The 18,726-nt window shown below is 39.3% G+C and overlaps 1 long non-coding RNA gene across 1 annotated transcript; it reads right to left on the minus strand.

Moving 5' to 3' along the window:
* Positions 1–5,021: 5,021 nt before the first annotated feature.
* On the minus strand, positions 5,022–18,171 carry LOC131380699 (uncharacterized). Its single transcript, XR_009208795.1, has 6 exons — positions 17,925–18,171; positions 17,311–17,560; positions 15,545–15,650; positions 13,041–13,119; positions 10,849–10,995; positions 5,022–6,590 (listed from the first exon to the last, which is right to left on the minus strand). It is a non-coding gene; the product is annotated as an uncharacterized LOC131380699 (long non-coding RNA).
* Positions 18,172–18,726: the final 555 nt, after the last annotated feature.

Below are 18,726 nucleotides of genomic sequence, written 5' to 3' on the forward strand. Positions count from 1 at the left end.
TTATTTTTTAATTTTAATTTTATTTTTTATTTTGTTGATAATACAAAGGCCTTGGCCTCCCAAAGTGTTGAGATTATGGGGGTGAGCCATAGTGCCCTGCCAAAGTCTTGAACTTTCCAATATAATCTTTTCAAACTTTACCCACCCTATTTTTGAATTTCTTCATTTAAGACTGTTTATCCTATTTTATACTCATCCTTCAGATTTGATGCACAGGTTTTCATTTTATTATAATTTTGGCTTCTTTCCCAACCATAGTGATGACTTGTGTTCCAGAAATTCTTGTTAGAATATCTAGAATAGAATGTTGGCTACATAATAATAGTTAACACTTACTAAATGTTTACCATATGGCAGATACTATTTTAAGTGCTTTACAGGATCCTCCTCATATAAACATACTTAACCTATTTTTGTCACTAACTCCTTTGAGAATCTGGATCTTTCCCCCCAGCCCCCAAAAATATTTGCACTCAGACGCACCCACATACCCTCCATTTTGTTATCTCTTACTGTGAAACAAACCATCGGATCCAAACCCAAAACAACAACAGTGTTTTGTTTTGCTTTTTCTTAATTTCCCATGATTTTGTGGCTTGAAAGGTGATTCCTCTGCTTCAGCTGGTTTCAGCAGGAACACTGGGGCAGCTGGAAATTCCAAAATGCCCTCGCTTGTATGGCTGGCAGTTGGTGCTGGCTGCTGGCTCTTGGCCAAGGGCTTCATCTGTCTTCCTCATGGGCCTCTCCATGTGGCTGCTTGGACTTCTAACAGTCTAGTGGTCTCAGAGTAGTTGGAATTTTTACATGGCAGCTGGCTTCCCTCAGTGTATAAAATCTTAAGACTTGAGCCAGAACTGGCACAGAGTCACTTTCTCTGAATTCGGATTCACAGGGAGGAATCTACACAAGGGCATGACTATTGGGAGGCGTGGTTCATTGCAGGCCACCAAAGTTACAGCCTACTAAATACACAGGCAATTTAGTATAATTTCAAGAAGTACACACACCCCATCAATCCATTTAAGGATTTTAAGAAGGATATAAACTTTAGGTTAAAAACCCATGACTGAGGATGAAGCTGGGGGAACACTTTAGCTCAACAAGCCTAGTGTAGAGAAGAACGGGGACCACCCTCATTGTAAAGGGAATTGCACACACACAAGTCCATTGATGGGACTGTGCCTGGCGTGTTCCAGGGACAAAGAGAGATCAGTTATCTACAAGACTAGGAATGAGGACTGGAATTGGATTATGTAATATTTTTAGAGGCAGCCTGTGGAGCTTGAACTTCATTCAGTAGGCACTGGGGAGCAATTGCAAGTTTTCTTTTAAAACAGGAGTAACAAATACAAATGCTGAAATAATTCAGAAGAATTACAGAAATTAAGAAATAAGGAGAATGGTGTAGAGGGAATTATGTTAAGGAGCTTTGTGAGGTTGTGAAGTTTTACCTCAGACATCAGTTTTAAAGTCAGGACTAACAAAACCACCCTAATAAAGAATGAAAGCATAAAAATTTACTGTAGAAAAGGGTGTTGTAGTGCATCATGGAACAAATATATAACAATATAGGAAGCATTATGTACTAGTATCATTTTGTTTGATTTGAGTAACAAAGAGCTCAGCCAGCCTTTATGGCTTTAGTTGATACGAAAAAATAATCAAGCAGGGAATTTTTGGAATTACTTTCCACCCAGAGTTAATCGAGTTCTTGAGTATGGCTATAAAGGGTAATGAGTCTAGAACTAAGACACTCTCATTTGGGTCTCTAAGAATAAACAAGAAGCCTATAGGGTCAGAGCCACTCCTGGATGTTAGCAGGTTCCTTTGCATTGAGAGAGAGTGTGAAAACCACAGCAAAAATCCTGGATGGTGGAAAACCACAGTAGTTGTTCAATTTCTGTTTGTTCTCCCGCTTGCCCTAAAAAGACAGCTGCAATTGTATTTAGAGGATATATATCAGGGCTTGGGTAGGGGGCACATAAAAGCTCATGTTTATTTCAGGGGTGAATCTGCTTCTTGCTTTCTGAAGCCAACTCTGTTGGTTTTCTTTTGCATTAGGCTTTTGACTCCCTTGGGACCTGGAATGGCTCTGCCAAGTGAAAGGATAAATCATTGCTGATCTGTGCACCTTGACATGGGAGGTTCATTAGGTCTACTGGCCAATATTTGAGGGATTGAACAGGATGGAGCTGGGAGTGCCATCTAGGGGTATGGAATTAATCAAAGTCAATGAGGCCACAGGGATTTCTCAATACCAGTGGCTTCTCAAACTTAAGAAAAAAAAAGTACATGCTATCTTACCCCCAGAAATGTTCATTTAATTTACCTGGGATGCAGCCTTGGAATGAGAAATTTTAAAAAACCTGACCAGGTGATTCTAATGGGCAGCTGCTACGAAGAACCACTGCTTGATACCCTTTGCTTGTTAGTATTAGGTTCTTACCTATGGTGCTAACCAACCATGGTTTTTGATTTTATAAGTATTAAAATCACTTGGGATAAACTGTTCTCAAGCACCTATTAGGAAATGAAGGATGGCAATAATAAGTACTGTATCTATGACATCCAAAGTTATGGGCATGGGAAATGTAGATAATACTGGAATATTGTCTTAGAGGATTTTTAGTTTTCTGCTTTCCTAACAGGTTTCTGTGGTGGATGCCACAGAAAAACCAACCTGGGAAATTCAGTGGCAATAACACTTGATCCAAGAATGAAAGAAAAAGAAGAAAAAAACTCCACAGTCGTCTGATTTTATACTTAATGTGCCCTAGTGTTCGTGGAGTTTATGTCTTGTCCTCTTGCACATGCATGATTCAGGGAGTTCCAGCTTCTCTTCTCAGTAGTACATTATCACCTCTGGATTTTCATCCTCTCCTAAGCTGTTTATAATTATCACTTCCTTATTGCAATGCATAGTATCTGACCTTCAATCTGCTAATTGTACTTTTAAGCTCTGATTCCATTTTGGCTGTTCTGCACAGAATCTGGCCTTTCACCTCTCAAAATCTGTTTTCAACACCCCTCAGCTAGCATTGTAATCAACCAATTTCTCTCTCTCTCAATCCCCACCCCTTGATAATCCCATTTCATCTCTTATTTTCTTCCAGCAACCTAAATACAGCTTCTCAGGCAAAAGTCACATTCAATAACTTTTTGTTTCCATTTCCTATATTAGGGAACACATTGTTTTTTTCTCCTCTCAACAGCAATAGTCTCTATGCTGACATAGCAAGAGTTTGTTCTCCATATAGGAAGAGCTACAGATAAATGTGTGTGTCTGTATACATAGACATACTGGGAGAGGGAAAGAGAGAAAGGATTTATCAGCTGAAATATGGACAAAGAGAACAGTCTATGCTGGGCTTGAAAACTAGTTGGACAATCTGTCTTGACTTTGGTTGAAAACTTTTTGTACTGAATTGCCCTCTTGGGGTTTGAATCTATTCAAATTGATCTTTTCCATGAGTAGGCACATCATTTTAGAAATGTTTCTGTGAAGATGTGCTGTTTTCATGCTTAGGGAAGCACACTGCGTGCTGAGTGAGACCGAAGGAAATGCCAAATTAATTCATTCTTTCCGTGGCAATGTTCTTTTCCCAGGAAAGGACTGCTTTAATAAGGCAGGTGGCCGCGTGTGCCGTGGCGTGCCTGCCTCTATAGGAAGCTTGGTAATCCTCTCCCAGGAAAACACAGCCCTGGTGTTTGTTGTGTGAGGCTCTTGAATGTAATATTAGTTTACAGTCCCACTCCTGGCCATATTATATAAACAGTGGGAGAAAAATGACAATGGAAATTATGGCAGAGAATGCTTTATTTAAGCCTTTCAAAATGGACATTGTTGCGCATGGCTGTGGGTCTGTTGTCAGCGCCCTGCCTGAATGAGTGAATGGCTGCTGTTTGCAGCCAAAAGCAGGCGACGGTGGGGCCTCTTCAAACCATCAGTACGACAATGTTATCAAGCAGCTGAGTCCCTGCTTCTCGTCAGTAAGCCATCATTATTCCTCATGAGCCAACTGCAGGAGAGGGCCACTGTGACAAATACGCTATTATGTTGCATTTTAATGTGTGCCAATCAGCTTAATTCAAGCTCTGACATTCCTCTCAGGTACTGCTCTTTTCCACCACAGCTGCCTGCATGCACCCTTCAGTTACAGTTCCGGAAGTTTCTATAAGCGTGAATAGGCACTGTGAGCAGCCACCTCCAAATAAATAAAAAGGAACTCAGCCCGTGGGATGGTTGAGCTTTTTCCAATTAAGCTTCATGATATATTTCAAAGTACTGTAAACATTGGTGGCTGAACAATTCTCACGTTCACTGATATATTTGGAGATCCAATACTGAGACACCTATCCAGCCATAATGAAATTCCATTGTCGGAGTTCGCCAAAGTGTCTATTGGTTTTTGGAGACTTTCAGGTCCTGTGAAGGCTTAATTTTGTTCTTTAGGGAGGGATGTAAAATGTTGTTGTGATATTTGCCATGACTTGACATTTTAGGCTTGGGTTTGGAGCCTCCAGAGATTGGTTGTTTCCTCAGAGGCCTTATAACTTAATCTAAGATGGCCACTGCATAGTGGTGTGATCCCTCTGGGTCCCAGCAACCTGCCTTCCTGGGAGAATATATGTCTGGGTCAGCGATCATAGCAACATTTCTGTCCAAACCATGACTGTTCTATGGGGGGAATGCAGAAGAATTTCATTAAAATATCTGAGCCTGATAGTCACTATATTTTTAAAAGTCTGAATGTATACTTCAAAACAAGGCTGTAAGAAACACACAGACTCTGGTAATAGACTCTTATCTTCAGGTAGTGTCACTGATACATCTGGACTTTATAGAGAAACAATTCACCTTGAATTTCCTAAATGAGATAGGACTTCCTTGGGATATTCTAGGCAGTCTTATGTCAAAAGACTTTTAGCTTGTGCTCTACTGGGATGTCCCTTTAGCCCAGGGTTTTCAAATGGTGTGATGAACTACGAAGAAGAGAGAATAATACAGACAACATAGTGAATATTTCTTAAGAATAGCTTTATTGCCGGGCATGGTGGCTCACACCTGTAATCCCAGCACTTTGAGAGGCCGAGGAGGGCAGATCACGAGGTCAGGAGATCAAGACCATCCTGGCTAACACGGTGAAACCCCATCTCTACTAAAAATACAAAAAATTAGCCAGGCGCGGTGGTGGGTGCTTGTAGTCCCAGCTACTCAGGAGGCTGAGGCAGGAGAATGGCGTGAACCCGGGAGGCAGAGCTTGCAGTGAGCCAAGATAGCACCACTGCAGTCCGGCCCGGGCGAGAGAGTGAGACTCTGCCTCAAAGAAAAAAAAGAAAAAAAAAGAAAAAAAAAGCTTTATTGAAATTAAAGTTATGTTTTTTAATTTTGAAATTATTATTTTTCTGTTGAGGTTGAATTGTTCTTTCTCTATAAAATAATGATGATAGCATTCAGTGATTTTTTTTTTAGTTTAATGTCCTAGCTTGACAAAATAAAGTTTACTGTCTGTGGCAGTATATTCAATCACCTATTCATTCACCTACCTATTTTTGTTTTTGAATTTTCATTTTTCCTGGTTCTTAACATCCACAAGTCTAGCAGCTACTGTTTCACCAAATGAATCATAAATTCTTAAGAGATTTAAAATGTCTACAGGCTCTTTCAACTGCCAAATAAAAACAAAACAAAACAGGGAGCCAATTAGGTAGTAATACAAGATGTAAACCTATAAAAGAGTCAGTTTTTTTTCTTAATTAGCAATCTCTATTCACTGGTTTCTCAATCCCTTCAGTCTTCTCTCATTAAGTATCTAGCTAATAGATTTTACCAATTAATATGCATCAAATACAATTCTCATACTTAGGCATGAAATGCTCACCATAGTGTTGTATGTAGCTTTAGCAACTCTTAAAATATGTGGGCTTTGACAGAGATATCCGACATAGACCTTAAGAAGTGACCAAATTCCAAGCCTATTTTAGATTTTAATCTTTGAATCCTAGGGCCAAGGTTTTAAACAAAGTTATAATGAGTTTTTTTTAAATGATGGTTGTCTATACTTTTAAACTTCTACCAGATGTCACATAAGACATTTTTAATTTCTTCAGCATTATTGCATGAGCTTCCATGGTGAGTGAGAGCCCACAATGAACATTTGAATTACAAGGTTAATTCTTTTGACAGTTACATCTTAATGTTAGCTATTGAAAGTCTCATAAAAATACTTCTTTAACATCCTGTGTTTGTTATCGGTTGCTGTGTAACAAATAACTACAATGTAGTGGCTGGAGACAATACAAATCATCTCACAGTTTCTTTGGGTCAGAAACTTCGCTGGCTTTGCTAGGTCCTCTGCTTCAGGATCTCTCACAGAGCTGCCATCCAGGTTGTCAGTCAGGGCTGGGTCTCATCTGAAGACTCAACAGGAGAAGGATCTGCTTCCAAGTTCATTCGTTTATTGACAGAACTCCATGTCTGCAGGGCTATGGGACTGAGGGCCTCAGCTCCTAGCTTACTGTTGGCCGAAGGCCACCCCAGTTCTTTGCCATGTGGGCCTCTTCAAAATAGCCACGCACTTTCTCAAAGCCTGCAAGGAGAGAAGGCAAAAAAGAGTCAGGAAGCAAGACAGAGTTCCAATCATATGCAACATAATGATGGAAGTGACATCCCACCCTAATGCCATAGTCTGCTGGTTAGAGGCAGATCACCAGTCCTGTCAACATTCAAGGGACTAGGAGTAAACAAAGGCATGGATATCAAAAGGCAGGGATAATTGGGGGCAGCCTTAGAGTCTATGTGCTACACATACCCCTAGACTTTGGGAATTTGAAACCTCAAAGTCAAACTTAGTTCTTCACTTCCATCCCTTCTTAGAGAAAAGAAGGCTTTAAGATCATTTGAGGAAAGGTAGTCTGAAATGGTGAAAGATTGGAATTGTAGAATAGTATAAAGATGTAATTATGCTGCTTATTTTAGAGAATGTCTTAAAACTAATGCAAATAAAATATTATCAAGGAAAGGTCCTATGTGGCTTTCTTTAGTAACTGTATTATATCCATTTATAATCATCATTTTGTTTTCATTCTAGGCAATAATTGAGGAAGCACGTCTTGTGTTTCCAGTACATGATAAATGTGGTAGGGAATGTAAATTAAGATTAAGACAAGGTTTGTTCTCTTAAGAGGTTTATATTTAGAAGCAAGGGTGGTGAGAGAAGTGCAAAACATCCACAATTGTAACAGGGAACAAAATAAAATTATACAATGAAGTTCTAACTACATTTAATAACACCCTTAACTGGTACAGGAAAGAGAGAGAGAGAGAGAGCAATGTTGGGTGAAGTTACTAAAAGCCCCAGCGGAAGTAGAACTTGAAAGATGAGTGAGGGTAGGATGAGAAGTGAAAAAGAAAGGAGACTATAAACAGAAAATAAAAGAAGAGGAAGAGCCTGGAACTCATAGAAAAGACTGAAGAGGCTGTCTTCAGTGAAGGGAATGGAGAGCAATAAAAAGTAACATTACAGGCTAGACAGCGCAGTGGCTCATGCCTGTAATCCCAGCACTTTGGGAGGCCGAGGCAGGCAGATTACTTGAGGTCAGGAGTTGAAAACCAGCCTAGCCAACATGGTGAAACCCTGTCTCTACTAAAAATACAAAAAATTAGCCAGGCGTGGTAGTATGTGTCTGTAGTCCTAGCTACTTGGGAGGCTGATGCAGGAGAATTGCTTGAACCCGGGAGGTGGAGGATGCAGTAAGCTGAGATCACACCACTGCACTCCAGCCTGGGTGACAGAGTGAGACTCTGCTTGGGAAAAAAAAAAAAGTAACATCAGATGGATATGGCTTTTGGAGGGTATTGAATGCTGGGCTGAAGATAGTGACTTGATGGGCAATGGAGAACCATTCTCGATTCTTCAGCAAAGGATAAATGTATTTGGGAAGATCTGTCTGGTGGGTATGTGCATGTTAGATAATAAAAAGAGTGCTTAGAAGAGAGTGGCTTGGAATGACAAAAATCTAGGCTAGGCTGGTAGTAGTGGAAATGATACATTGGAAAATATTTATGATGAAGAATCAACAGTGTGGAGAAACTGACTGGATATACTAATAGCAGCAGAGTGTAGGCTCACCCCTTTCTCTCCATTTGAAATGGACAGCAACAAGGTGCCTATTGGTCTAGGTGGGATTCCCATCGATCAGTTGGCTGCACTACCTAGTTGGTATCTCTTGGCTTTGAATATTTAATTCTTGGAATATTTGTTTGTTAATAAAGGCCTCAAAAGTTTAACAGCCTCTAAGAGCTGCTGAGATTTTAGGTATTACAAAAGGGGTCAGAAGGGACCTTTGTATATCCCTCAAATCAGCCAGATAGGTGACCACATGTAGCTGTAACTATGCTTTCTAAGGTGCTCCACAAGGGTTCCATAATATTTAACAGGTTTTTTGAAAACAAAACAAAAAAACAAAATTGTATATATGCTGTGAAAAGGTCCATGGTCAAATAAGTTTGGAAAATCCTTGGGTTAAAAATTTAAAAACTCAAGTTCCAATGTTAGTGAACCACCAAGTGGAGTGTGGGAGGAGCTATAATCAAAAGTGTTTTCCAAACTCTTTTACTCTTTTGATGATGAAATCGTGTGTGTGTGTGTGTGTGTGTATTGTGCATGCACACCATCTTTAGAACTAGTGTCCTCCCCAACACACTTGGGCGAATACCAGTGTTAACAAGTAACACGTTTTCAATAAAGGTCATAGCATATCAGGAACTCATTTTTTGGCTTGTGGATCATCAGTTTTCTTGTCATAACTTTATTAGGTATTTTATAAAACTGCATTTTAAAGCTATTTCCTTTCCAGCAGTACCTGTGTCAGACATTGGGCAAGAAAAAAATGAGAAACACAAATCAGCTCTCTTGCTTGATGTTTCTTGTGTTTTAAGAAAAGGGCATAGGAAGGGAATAATCCAAACTAAGGCTGCTACCCACCTGGGATATCAAGCTGTCCAACTTCCAAAGTATCTTTACTTTCTTCCACCTTCCCATACTCAGTGGGCAGACCTGGGATTAAATATTGCTTTGATTATTTTCCACTTGTAGGTTCCTGGATAAGTAACTTAACCTCTCAACTCCTTCTATCTTTTTCCTCTCCATTAATGTATACTTTTCTACTTTGTGAACTTTGCTTTTTAGAAGACACATTCCTTAGAAAGAGCAAATAACCCTGTAAGCCCATAATTTGGAATAATTAGCAATTTATAGCCTTACTAAATTTGGATTCCAGATTATGTTATTAGTTCTATGATGCTATCTATGAGAAACCGTTATAAGAAGGGGTGGTTGGTAAATAGATTGATGTTAGCCTAAAGTGCTCAATGGACCTGCTTTAAACATATTTTCATCTGCTTTTCTCATTCAAAATGTACTATTTTGTTTTGCAAGGTCAGTGTCATAGTAAAACATGCTTTTTATGCCTGCATCATGTCATGTTTGTGCTTCATTGCAAGATTTGCAAGGTTTCTAACATGATTTAGGTCATTTAACTTTTTTGTATATGTTTAGTTACATACATGTACAGAGAGAGAGAGAGAGAGAGAGAGAGGAGAAACCGCTATTGGTAGAATACCAAAATATTTGTGACTTATGGTTCTAATTTCTGTGTCCTAAGCAAAAACTCAGTGAATGCTATATAACAAAATGTATAGCAAAATATTGCTAAAATTAAATCCTCCCTGCAAAACCTACATAATATGTGTTACCATAGTCATTGGAATTAATTTATTTTCATCATTTGGATGTTCCATAAATCTTTAAAAAAAAAGTAGAGCTCATAAGTTGTGTTCCTATAATAGTTTTGCTTGGGATGTAAGCATTTGGAGGTCATCTACATATATATTGTAGTTAAAACCATGACAAGCATGAAGTTGCCCAAGGAGAGTGTGTAGTTGCATGTTGAATGTAAGTTCCAGGAATGTAAGTTTTCTAAGACATTCCTAGTTCAAGATTTTTTACTTAGCCAGATTTGTTAATATCCATGAGAGAGCAAACCTGACACAATGAAATCTGAGCTCAAGAGATGATAGCTTTCATTATCATAATTTATTGAGCACCTTCTGTATGCAAGGTGATGAGAATGCAGCTGAGAACAAAGGCACTAGATACAATAGCACTGGCCTAGGTCAGAGAACAAGACAGGGCTGCTGTTTCCTCAAAGACACACGCACACCAGATTCTTACTCATCTTTAACATGCTGACTTTCAAGGCATCTAGCTGCCCCAGGAACTAAGGTTGACTCTACAGGGCTATGTCTTGCCATGTTAGAAATTATTTAATTATAAACCACTGAAAGGACAGTGTACTTTATCCATTTATTCTTGAGTGCCCTTTCCTCTCCCAATTCCTCATGATTGTGGAATTAGCTGCTAATGAGAATTAGCTGCCTATTAAAATTCTCTAGTTTAAGGTTTCTCTGTCCATCCCATTCCGAGCCTTTTAATACTGGTTAAGATGCACCTTAACTTTTACATTTCCAATTGATGGAGTTCAAATTCTGTCATTTTATCATACTGCCTGGGTGAAATCTTCACTGACCTCACACCCACCACAGATGGAGCCAGCCACTCTCTCCACTGTTTTCTGCCTCCATTATACCCCTATCACACAAATGGCATTTCATTGTTTAGATGTTGAACTCACAGAACAGAGAAGCTGTACATTAATCATCTCTATGTTGCTATCACCTAGCACAGAGTCTAGATCATAAATATTAGTTGAATTGAACTGAACAGGCACCAAAAAATAACACTGCCACAGATCACAGATAGGAATGTGTTTCCGGTCAGCCTTTACCTTGTCTCCAGGGAACCATATTCACAGCTGGGGAGAGAACCAGGTTAAGTGAAGCTGCATTCAAGAAATTCCAGTGAGTATAGCCATGACTATTAGAAGAAAGAACATTCTTTTCTTGCTTCTTTTAGTAAACACTTATGAGAAAACCTTAACAGGCAAAAATTTCCAAGGTTCAACAAAGGTAGGACATTTTAAATACATTTAGTGGCTTGTAAATATTTATTTTTAAAGGACATGAAGACAAAAGTGGAATCTGAATGTGTATGCTGAGGAAGAGAAGAATTTGCCATTCTGACAACCTGCTATAGATTATAACAATATTTGAAATATTTTGTTGCTAATTAGCCAGTTTGATATTTGGCTGCTGCCTTAGGGATTTTACAATGACCTGTCAACAATTTAACACTAAGCCAATTAGGTAAAGACTTCAGCTTCCTGGAAATGCCTAAGTATGTGATAGAAGGAAACAATGGCATCATACTTAGGTAATTAGAGGTTAACCAATCCCACAGAGGGGATCTGAATAAGCTTCCCAGGGACCGCAGTTCCACGGCTCAGTGTGCATTTATATCCTTTCCTATCTTGCTGGGGGTGATGGTGGAAGAAGGAGAGGAGAGGGGAATGGAAGGGGTGGGCTTAGTTCTTTCTGCAAGAAAGAAAGAACTCTTTCTTTCTTCTCCCCCTACCCACTCCCATAGCCACTCATGCTGCCATTCCAAACTGCATGCAGTCCAGTTTCTTCCTTGCCTTCTCAAAAAGTCTACTTGTACTTGAGTTTAGTAACTTTATCAAAGAGTCAGGGAATGGGATATGGAATAAATAAAAGGTTCAGTCATAGGGGATGTGTCTTAATCTGTTCAGAAAACTGTAACAAAATGCCGTAATCTGGGTTTCTTATAAACAACAAAAATTTATTTCTCACAGTTACGGAGACTGGGAAGTCCAAGAACAAGACACTAATAAATTTAGCGTCTGCTAGAGGCCCCTTTCCTAGTTCACAGATGGAGCCTTCTTGCTGTGTCCTCAGGTGGTGGCTCTCTGGAACTTCTTTGATAAGGGCACTAATCTCATTCATGAGGGCTCCACCCCCATGATCTAATCACCTACAGAAACCCCATCTCCTAATCCCATCACCTTGGGGGTTAGGATTTCCAAATACAAATTTTGGGTGACATGAACATTCAGATCATAGCAAAATGTGAATATCTGCCTTCTTGTTACCACTCCCTGCCACTTGTTGCCCTCTGTTACATCTCCAGTACCACTAAGTATTTCCCTTTCCCTCAAAAAGAAAAGTTATATCAACATTCAGAACTCATATCTACTCTAAGGCGGCTCATCAAATTCTCTTCCCAACAAAGATAAGGGTTTTCTGGAAATGAATTCTAGAACTAGCAGCTGTATTTTTTCCCATATTGTTATTCCTATAATATTTTTTAAATAAGTTTATGTTGGTCTACTTTAAAAGTTATACCTTGGATTTTCTTGCACTTGTAGGTGGTTTGGGGTAGGGCTGAGGCACGGGGAGCCTGGATTACAAAAGTTCTGCAATCAGCATTGCTCTGAGCTCCATACTACTCATTGAAGTATCTTTTTTTTTTTTTTTTTTTTCATATTCTTGACAAACCATTTATGAGTACCACTGGCTGGTGTGTGTCAGTCAGGGCTCAACCAGAGTAGCAGAACCAGTATATATATATATCTTATATATATTTAATAAATTTCCTCATATATATATTAAGAGATTTATTTTAAGGAATTGGCTCACATGAATGTGGGGGCTGGCTAAGCAATCTGAAATCTGTGAAGCTGAAACTCACAGGTATGGGCCAAAGCTTTTATCCACAGACAGACTGTCTTCCCTTTTTGGGACAAGCTTCAGCCCTGCTTTTTGAGTCTTCCCACTGATTGAATCAGTCTGACCCATAATATACAAACATAAATCCTGAATTTTTTTTAGACTTAGCGAATTCAACTGGTTGTGGACTGAATTACATCTGCAAAAGGTCATCACAGAAACAGCTGGATTATCATTTGATTGAGTAACTGGGGCCTATAGCCTAGCCAAGTTAACATATCAAAGTCATTGCAGATGGGTGAGTCGAATAAAATCTTTGCCAAAGATGATGCTTAGAATGCATTCCAACAAGATGTTTAATATTTAATGACAGAAAAGGAAATATTATACATACCTAAAAACTTCCTCCCTACTGTATTAAACTCTCCACCAAAGCATTTTCTGAAGGAAACACTTAAAGGTATTGATGACAACTGTATAAATAAAAGAGTTATTCTGATTAGTATTGAGAGATATAATGCTCATTTTATTTATTACATTTGGAGAGCTCTAAATAAGTTTGTAATTATGGCCTGAAAAAGAAAAAAGTGTTAATTTCCTTTTAAATGGATGACTAAGATTTTTTCACAATATTGAACTCATTAGGCCAAAACATGCATTCATTTTGGGATTATTTAAATGAATTAATTCATTCAACAGCTATATAATTGAAACATAGTATACAGACGACATTGTGCTAGATTCTGGGGATAAAATGGTGAATAAAACCAAGACTGCCCCTCTCTTCAAGAATTTTATGATTTAGTCATGGAAAAAATACATTAATCAAATATTGACACGAAAAAATTATCACAAACTGCGATAGTTCGGGATAGTATAGTTGCAATGAGTCTGTGTTCAATGATTCTTGATTTTTTCTGTGTGTTAGAAAGCTTACCTGAGGAGCTGGGATTTAAAGAATGAGCAGAAGATACTTGAGTAAAGAAGAAGACGAAGAGATCTCCAGGCAATGGAAGACATTTACCAAGGCCAGGGAGGCTGGAACACAGAAAGTGACAGGGAATGTGGCAAAAGACTATGCTAAAGCAGTTGGCAGGAGCTAGCACGCTGAAAACCACATTAAGAACTCTCTTTGGTCTTTATCCTAAGAGCAATGGAAGATATTAAAGGATTTTAAGGTTATGAGCAAAGGAGTGACACAATCAATAGATAGCTGCTAGTAGGACTTTGCAAGACAGTTTTACTTTAGCCACTAAGGCAGGGATGGCAAAAATTCAGCCCCCAAGTCAGTGAGTCTTTGTGCCTTGTCCATGGCAGACATCACTAATCAATCATGGTCATTTTTTTTTCCCTGACTGAACCAGAGTTGACAGTCTCAGAACTTTTCTGACAACCAATACCTATCTGATCTGGCACTTAAGACAAACTCTGTATCACCTTTTTTTTTTTTTTTTTTTTTTTTTTTTACTTTTCTCAGTAAATTACAACATTGCTTGAAATGCAGTTGCCAGGTAGAATTCAGGACACCCAATTAAATTTTAATTCAAATGAACAAATAATTTTTTTAGTGTAAGCATATCTCATGTAATATTTGAAACATACGTTAAAAAGTATTTGTTGTCTTGGTAAATTCATATTTAACTGGTTATTTTCTAGACCTGGCAACCTAGTTTGGGGGAATTTATTGAAGTATCAAAGGTCAAAAAAGCCCATAGCACAGCATCATGATAAAGACGTGTCAGTGTATAAGAAGAATCAAACAACTCACAACAAACTACCTTGATAAAGGTAAAAATAAACTAATAGTAATTTTAAATTCAAAAGGAATAATAGTAGCTATTCAAATCATGACCAACTCAAGAAAATTTCTGATACGATGAAAACAAATCAGCCCTCCAGAATTTTGTGGGATGTCCGGTAATCTGTAAGTGCTCATATGCAATAGAAGTTTTTCATCCCTGCCAAGCGCCGTGAGGTAGACTTCGTAGAAGAATACTGAATTATATTTCTCAATAAATTCTAGGAGCTTCTTAGTTTTAGTTCGTGAATGCCAAATTTTAGCAACCATTAACAATTGGTTTAGGAATTTACTAGAAAATAAACCTTGGCTGTTTATATAAACTAAAGCCTACGGATTTATGGATAATTCACCCAAAAGAACCAAAGCAGGGAGTTGCAATTATAGATCAGTCTGAGGGTCATTAAGTGGCCCCATGTAGCCCACACTTTGAAAATTACTCATTCTGACAGAGATAGTATCTTTTTTCCGGTATTTGAATGCTGAACTAGGTGGTAGATATTACAATGTCTTGATTTATAAATTTATGTAAACCTTATGTAAGAGAAACAATAATTTAAGCCTTCTAATTTTATCACCAGGCCTTGGGAAAAATATGGATTGGTAAAATATTCCAAGGCACTTGAACCTATTGGTTCTGAAATATAAAGGCATGTTATCTGTTGTATTTCTAATTAATTCTAATATCTCGGTGCCTCGAAGCTGGCTAGAATCAGCATTACTTTTCTTCTGAAAGAATTTATATTACAAGCTTAACTACCATCTTTCTTCATGGGATTTGTCCTGGGTTGACCATATTCATATTATATTCAAGATGGATGTTCTTCTAGCTCCTTTGTGGGCTCGCCCAGATCCTTTTCAATAAGGGTCCTGTAATTAAGGTTGGGAGGTGTGGTTGTTGACTGAGCACCCTGCAGATTGCTCATTAACATGCCATCTGAACAATTTAATAACCTTTTTAATTAATCTAAAATTGGCATGTCCTTCTTCAGGCTACAGTGCAGCTTTTGCAAATGTTGGTCTCTTGGTAGTTCTCAATTTAGCTTATTATTTGAAACCTAAATCTGCCCAGGCTAATAAGCATGACCAATTCCTCTTACCAAAACCACGTAGGAATCTCCATCTGCACTTCACTAAAGGATGAGAGGAACAGATGTCTTCGGGTGGTATTCTTGTTCTTGGCTTTTAAAAGAAGTTCCTCTCAGTCTAGAAATGAAAGAAAATAATTTACAGAGTGACTGAAAGCTTACTTTTGCTTTCACCTTCTTTTAAAAAAATTATTATTATTTACTTTCAAGTTTGATGCTTTAGAACCTTTATTCTCATTTCGTTGTTCACACTTTGGTGCTAGACATAATTTGAAAAAATTTAACAGTTTTTAATAATTTGATATCGTGTACCTTAGTATTCCTAAAGAAAATGGCTATCCTCATGGATTTAAAATCTATTATATTTTGGGCAAGGTTGAGCTTGTACTTATTTATTTACTTATTTAACTTCTAAAGATAGGACTAAGGAACATTTACTCTGTAAAGCTTGAAAAAGATGTGTGCGTGTATGTGTGCACGTGTGTGTATGTGAGTGTGTGTGTGTATTTCACCTGGCCACAGTCTTCAACACTTGAACAACTTTCCCCAGTACACACAGATTGCCCCTAGTTGTTTCTAGAGGCCCAAAAAGGAATGCTTCCCATAGGTCTCCTCTCTGGCCCGTCAGTTGCATTCATTATGCTCTATGCACTTTCTTTTTTTCCACTTTCAGACTTACTTGCTTCTGCCTGAGATAAAAGCTCCCAGCTGCCATTGCTGAGAATCCTAACCATTCATTCTTACAACAAACATTAGTTGAGTACTAATATATGCAGGCACTATGCTAGGAATTCGTGAAAATCCAGTGTCTTTGCCTAGCCTGTTATCTCCATACATTTGCCAAAAGGCTTTTCTTGGGGTAGGGTAGTGGAGCTTCAGTCCATACGGGGAGGTAGAATGCCCTCTTTCCAATCTGATGGTCCCCATTGATACCAGAACTTTAAAGCAGGTTGGCACTTGCTGTCACACTCATAAAAATCTCTTAAAAATAGCCCCCACTCCTTGCAAAACAAAAGAAAGTTTTGAAATACATGTTTCCCAAGTTATACTCCCTCCATCCAGGGCTCTGAGATTTTCGCATTAGAGTTGCCTCCCTTTAAGCTTTGGGCATCCTCCTGGGCAGCCACCTACATGAGAAGAAAACTTACCTCAAGAGCATTGCCTGGAAATGGAAGCTTAACCCTGTGATATGGAAGTGGGAGGTCCCATATCAATTAACTTGAATATAAAATATTTTGCATGTGGAAGTGCCAAGTTCTATCAGAGTTTGCCCTGGCCTAGTCATGCACTGTTACATTTCACTCAACAGGATCAACAATTGAGAAGGTAGCTGTGATGATTTGCTTGGAACCTTCCACCATCTCCCACAGACCTTGAAAAGCAAGTCAGGTGATACCCCAATGGTATACCCCAATGCAGCACTGGGACCTCCATGTGCTGAAAGAGTGAAATAGCCAACCCAATCCTGGCCCTCTGGTGTTGGCCATTTCACTCTTTTAGCACATGGAGGTCCAAGCCACCATAATGCCCTGGGTTCCTGCTCCCAAGTACAAATGTGGATGCACTTCACAGAAGGTGAATGAAGACCAAGCCCAGCTATTGGTGGACTGGGTGGTGGAGCTTACTGCTACTTAGAAACGGGAGGTTGGAGCCTGATTCCACTTGAACCCTACTGAAGCTTGGATTATCTGTTTCATATTATGTGAGATTATTTTCTTGGTGCTTGAAAACCCTGAAGAAGAAACTGCCACTCTTACAAATATATCAAATGGATTCACAGGCCAACAGATTGCCTGTGTTTCACATCAGCTCCAAGTGAAGAACCACATTTCTTTTAGCCACACTCCACATGCTCATTGCCACTTCCATGCATGTCTCATTAATATGAATGAGGGGCTCCATCCCACCATCAGGCTTCTTGTAAAACGTTGCTGTGAAGTGGTTCTCTTTCCAGTGAATTCCTCTATTCTGTCTGTGAATGGAGAGTGAGCCATGTAACTGACAGCAGGAAGCGCTAAAGGGTGTGTTCTGTAAAAAAGAGAAATAGAAGAGATTCTTTTGGCATATCTTTTTAATTGGAAAGAAAGGTAGGCTTTTGAGTGACCATATTTGCTAGCTATTTCTAAATATAGCAGCTTTAAAAAGCCAGAGAGGCAACAGGTATATGGAAAAACATATGGGTGTTGAATCTTCAGTACCTAAGATGTGTCCTTGGATGAAATATTTAACCTCTCTAACTCACAGCAGCTCCATCTGTAACAATAAGAGCATTGGTTTGTTGAAGAATTAATGATGATAAAGTGCATGATTCATAAGAAATATAGTTCTCTTCTTCCTTCATCCTTTAAAGGCTAGAAAGAGAAGGAAAGAAAACCCACTACAAAGGGCTTACCATTGATCTCCATGACTCCTGCACAAGAATTTGTGCATAGAAATGTTTTCTAAATTGTGCACGGTGAGAAGATCTGTGCTTTTTCTCCTTCAATCTCTTCCTCACTGCCCCCTTTCAGAAACTTATTGATTAAAGTCTATTTCTTGGCATGGAGGAGGAGACAGGAGGGGCCACATTTGGCAGAATGTCAGACTGACTTCTGTGCCCCTGTTTTTGTCAGCAGAAGCTCCGCTTGGGCAAGCTCCACTCTGCGGAGTGTTTTTCTGTCATTTTTAAAAGGAGAACAGCAAAGATGCAAATTGCCGAGCCTGCTCCAGGAGACGGGCACACAAAGAGGCAATTCAGGCAGACAAGCCTGCAGGGAGGGCGGGTGGCAGAGGAGCGGGGAGCATGCGGAGGCGGTGTGACTCTGGACACTGGCCTGCAAGGAGGGGGGCAGAGGCAGGGCGCATTCTTCAGGTCCTTTCTTCCACTCTTTGTTAGCAGATTTATTGGACTTGTTAAGAACTAAGGAAACCCTGTGAGGCTCCGTGGCCTCTGAGCCTGGGAGGTCGTTCGCAATTCCAGACTCCAGGCATCTTGGGGCTCTTCCCCTCCTAGGATCCCCTGAGAACGCTGGAGATGGGCTCCATAGAAATGCAGAGACAAATAACATCTTTGCATAAGGTGGTAGGAATATGACACTGTACATTACACAGGCAGGTGAAAGTCACAGCCTCCTGGTGGCTGAGACAGCCACTCCCCAACCCTGCCATTCCCTCCTCTGTCCCTCCCCACTCCCACCCCAGACTTCTTTTTCAGC

The sequence above is a fragment of the Hylobates moloch genome, unplaced genomic scaffold (genome assembly GCF_009828535.3).
Source record: "Hylobates moloch isolate HMO894 unplaced genomic scaffold, HMol_V3 SCAFFOLD_12, whole genome shotgun sequence".
Taxonomy (NCBI): Eukaryota; Metazoa; Chordata; class Mammalia; order Primates; family Hylobatidae; genus Hylobates; species Hylobates moloch.